The sequence below is a fragment of the Belonocnema kinseyi genome, chromosome 7 (genome assembly GCF_010883055.1).
Source record: "Belonocnema kinseyi isolate 2016_QV_RU_SX_M_011 chromosome 7, B_treatae_v1, whole genome shotgun sequence".
In the NCBI taxonomy this organism is placed as follows: Eukaryota; Metazoa; Arthropoda; class Insecta; order Hymenoptera; family Cynipidae; genus Belonocnema; species Belonocnema kinseyi.
Genome location: NC_046663.1, coordinates 94,675,379 through 94,680,571, shown reverse-complemented (window position 1 = coordinate 94,680,571; position 5,193 = coordinate 94,675,379). Strand labels below are relative to the sequence as shown.

Here is a 5,193-nt window from a genome sequence, read left to right as displayed (position 1 = left end):
GTGTATTTCTAATAAAATTTACGTGAATAAAAATTTGTAATTTTCTTTGAAAGAGATAGTATATATGGATTTACAGTTCATTGCAGAAATGAGGCCTATTAAACTTTCCAACTAATTAATAAAAAACAAAGCCATACATAAGAAACATAATATAAAGTTAAACTTTTATTTTATTTTTATATCTTGGGGTTGTCCACACAATTATTTTATCAAACATGATTCTTTGCAATTTTTTAAACTTTGAATTCAAAATTCTTGTCTATATTAGCTAATAATTATTGATTTATATCACTTACTTCAGCAGATCGCAAAGTGCATTCATAGTGCGCGCATGTGCGTGTCGCGCATTTTCGTCTCCGGGTGACTGTAGGCATGCCTGCGATTGGCAACGCAGTGTGCACGCAATAAGTGCGCGTTCACAAAGTGCTGGCAGGACGGGTGCATTCTTGCATGCATTTCGTGCGCGCATCGAAGTGCGCGCACCAATTGCTATCTGGGGTATGGTCGATTCCTATATGTATGTCTTCTCTTTTCTTAAATGGGTATGCTTGACTGAGTGCGTTAGCATTGGCATTGTGTCTTCCTGGTTTTTATATAACTTGCGGGTGATAGTCTTCATTTTTGCGTGAGTCGGAATAAGCGTCAGGACATATTATCGTGTCCGGCGTTTAAAAGTCCTTTGATTGGCTGATGTTGTGTTGACTTTATACTTCTGCCCGTACAAGAAGCTTATATTGCTTTATTTTCCACACGATTGCTAAGAGTTCTTTTTTTTATGGTTGAATAATTTCGTTCTGCTGGATTTAGACTTCTGCTAGCGAAACTTCTCGGGTGCTCCTCGACATTTTTATCAAGCTGACTAAGCACAACTCCCAATCCTTCACTCGATACATCGGTGCATAAGTACAAGGTTTCTTCAATTCGGGATGTTTCAAAATTGTGTAGGATGTCAATAGATTCTTGGGGGGGGGGGGGGGGGGGGGGGGGGGGGGTAAAGGTTTGCACTTTCAAAAAATCCATTTTTTTGTTTGTCTTTTCTTATTGCTAAACATTTCAAGAATATACTCCCAAAATTTAAGTCGATCTGAGAAAAACTCTCGAAGTTATTGTCTAGTTAGTCTCCTGTCCTCTAGCACTACAAAACTGACAGCTGCGGGCTTCTAAAACTTTAAACGCGTTTTTCTCAAAACTACTTTTTCAAAGTCCGTGTTCACTAGGGGTCATCCATAAATTACGTAACGCTTCATGGGGGGGGGGGGTCCAGCGCAGTGTAACACAATGGCGAAAAACTACAGGGAAAAGTCGGAAAAAGCGTTACATAAGGGGGGTGGGGTCAAAATGGTCGGGAAATTGCGTTACGTAATTTATGGATGGCCCCCTGCCATTTCAAAACTACTTTACCGATTCAATTCAAACTCGTTACACATTTTCTGCATATAAAACACCTCCCCCCAACGTTTAGTTTAAAAAATTTTGTACATTAAGGGTGTTTTACACCCCCAAAATGGTGGAATTTTTCATGAAAAATAGCAGATTACACTTTAAATGACTACCAATAACTTTTGAATGCAAAAAAAAAATAATAATCAGAGAACGTTGGAGGGAGGATTTGATAATACTTTGACCAAATTCAAATTATTTTTGATTTCCGATTATTTCCGGCCGAGATACAGTGAACATCGCGAATTGTTTTTTTTCCAAAACGATCTCGGACAATCTCTTTTACCGGTTTGTTTTTAAATATTTTTAAATGAAAAAATTACAAAATATTGCCAAAAGTATACTTAATAATGTACAAAATGTTAAAATACATTTGTTTAATCCATACTCTTAAAAAACATTCGCAAAAAGAGTTTCTTTACGCTGATACCTTTACCCCTCCCTTAATTCTTTAAAAACTTCTTATTTTTCAGCCCATGCAAAATCAATATTATTTCCTTTAGAGTGGTTTAACAGATGCTATGTGACTTCATGATGGTTTTATATTTTGCATGATAAGCCTTTAACATTTGTACAACTCTTTTATGCGTAACACGTGGTATTAATGCTTTTTCGTACACGGAAATAATCTCCTTGGCTATGTTCTCAGCAATGTCAGAAAACAAGGATTCTTTCTTTCTCTCTTCGGAGCTAAACGTTGCCTTTCGAAAGCACAGCGTTTGATAACATCTTTATACGTGGGAAGCTTAAAAGAAGACAGTTCTTTTGGGCCACCAAACAGAGGGCAATTGAACGTCGAACGACTTTTAAACTTCGACGAAGTTTTAATGGTAGATGTAATAGAAGAGTCGGGGCTTCCTGAATCTACCAATAATCCTCTTCGGCAAGCGTATCCTTTAAGTTATAGTCGTACGTAGAGATGTCCGATTCCTCCTCCTGGTAAGAATACTCGACTAAGTTGTCCGTCAGATATTCTTCCTTCATCTGATAGACATCTCGTTTTTCGTCTAGTGGAACCTCTTCCTCGGGTTCATTCGTTTGGGAGGGTCTTTGTTGCTCTGCCAAGTCTTTTAAAAATTTTCTCTTCGCTGCTGATTCTGCTTTGTGAAATACTTGTCTTTTTCGTGTACTTTTTTCTTGCAATATTTACATACAGCTAGCTCACGGAATATATTTTTCAATTCTGTAGGCATTCCACTGATTATTAGTTTGGAAGAGGTTGCTGGATTCCTTGGTGCTGGTATGGGTGCTCGAAGATTTTCTTCGTTCTGCGAACTGAGCTGTCTGTCTCATACGTTCTCTTTCTTTAACCAAGAATTCCTTTTCATCTTGAAATGCAGTTTAATAGGCATCATTCAAACTTGCAGGCTGCGAGTTTTTGATCATGTATTTCATTTCCGTACGCAGGCATCCAATGGACTTCCTGACTGGTTCCGTATCTTCTTTCCTTCCCTTAATTTCTTTAAATTCAGCAGGGCTGCTGTAAATGGCTCTCTGAATTTTCCTGATATCGCTTTATGAAAGTTTCTACTCTTTCATTCAACGTTTGGTACATTTGATATCTTTCACGTGTCAATTGTGACAGAGATTTTCCTCTTGATCCGAACTCTATGGTGAGAGCTTCTCCTAAATTCCTCACTGTTAATGGGGTGAAATTCTCATCACTACGCGTTGCGCGTCACGTTTTAGTTTTCGTAATCTAATTCCTTTTAATGCATCGTTGAGTAATGCTGATTTCATTTCCTCTCCTGTGACTATCGCGTAAATATCGTCTACTAACTCGGGAATGTCATATGTAAATGCATCTATTTCTTGTGTCCCGTCAAATTCACACAAATTTCTAAGCAAAGCATCTAACATCTTCCTATCGTCAATAGTTAGTCTCTATGGGATTCCTAATACCGGCGCGGTAGGTAACGAGTTTGGAACTAGATTTAGATTCACTTTTGACAAGCGTTTATGTGCTTTCCTGAGAGCCGCTTTAATTTCGAAGAACTGTTTCTCTAATTCTTCTTTAGTTGCCTTTATAATACCTTCGTTAGAAAGATAGTTTTTCATTCCTCCACAAATTTTTGGTTGTATGATTTTAAGTTGATGTCTATAAGGGAAATAACTATTCTCGCCGGTTGTCTTGTAGAAATTGAAACTAACTTCTGAGTTTTTGTTTTGTGATTCAACTTCACTTCCACTTGTTGATAATTCACTTTTTATACCTTGTATTTGACGATAATTATACATTTATTATTTATATATTTCACTTTTATTTCCTTTCGATATCTTTTTATTTGAGTACTTGTATGTAACTTACGATCGGGTGTACTATTGTATTAACTTTATAAATTTCCCATGTATGTCAGAGGATATGAAAATAAGGTTTTATGTACTCACCCGGAATAGAAGTGTCAGTAATTTGCTTTTCATTCCTCTCTTTCATCTCCACGTCCTCCTCAGGTAAGTGATGGACCTCAATTTTTCCTGATCCGATGGGGGTTGCGGTGTTACGTCCCGAGCAAAAGGCGAGGGTAGTTTTTTAATGGGATAGGTAAGGGAGGTTAAAGGGATGTCACTCGTCAATCCTACGGGGCTGCTACCTTTCAGTCTTGAAAGGACAAGAGAAGATTTGTAGTGTCGATGATATCCCCGATGATTTGTAGAATAGCGACGCAATTCTACCGGGTGTTTTTAGTTGATGTTCACAACCTATTCGGAAATCAACGTATACGACGACCGTGGGCCGAAGGGACTTAGTTTACACATAGCACTTCGTACTATTTCACGATGGAAAATACAAGTACGCGACTTTACTCAATGCGGTTCTTCGTTAAGAAATATTTCACGTTTGTCGATTTGATCGCGACTTTTTCCTAACGGTTCGTACAATTGAAGTTTTAAGTTGACAGTGTGACTGTCACGAACTAAAAGACAACCACCAGGGTGAGCCTGGGGTTGATATAGGAATAAGTCTCTTGTAAAGTCACGTACAATCCAGAAAACTCGACGAGGCACGTACGATTGAGAAAACTCGACGAGGCACGTACTGACAAAGTCTCGTATTTATTTTTGCTCTCGTTGTCTATATTTCCAACATACTCTATAGTTTTAATTTTATTTTCCCCTTTTTAGCTATATTGATTTACTTATTATTCGTTTGTAATTTCGTTACTCTTCTCTTCCTCTTTTCTAGACAATATCTTAATTCTAATTTCTATAGGCCGATACATTAATTCCTTATTTTAACTATATAGTTATGTTACTATTTTGTTAGTTTTAATTATGATCGTTTTGTAGTCTTAGATGGTATACTATTTGATTACACTAGTAAAAATGCCTATTAGAATCCAAATAGAAACCTAATAGGATGAGGCTTCTATCAGGTCCTATTACTTTCGAAAGTGGGTTTTGTTCCTTGTTCTATATGGTATTCTATTAGGTCATTCTGAACTTTTTATTTGGATCTTAATAGGATCTAATGTGACTGTATTCGGCAATCGTACCGTATTAGCTATTGGTTTCTAAGTGGAATCTAATCGGGTTTGAATTCGGTTTCTGTGCGGTTTTGTATTTGGTAATTTTTAACGTTCTAATTGGTCTTATTAGGATCTTATGTGGTTTGTATTCGGTACTTCTATAGTAAGAATTCCTATTAGGAGTCAAATAGAACCTCATAGGATGTGATTTCTATCAGGTCCTATTACTTTCTAAAGTGGGTTTTGTTCCTTGTTTTATATGGTATTCTATTAGGTAATTGTGAAC

The 5,193-nt window shown here is 37.0% G+C and overlaps 1 protein-coding gene across 6 annotated transcripts in view; it reads left to right on the top strand.

Annotated features, from left to right (window-relative positions):
• LOC117176791 (N-acetylglucosamine-1-phosphotransferase subunits alpha/beta) overlaps positions 1-5,193 on the top strand; it is a 118,074-nt gene that overhangs the window by 77,490 nt on the left and 35,391 nt on the right. The gene's annotated exons all lie outside the window — the stretch shown is intronic.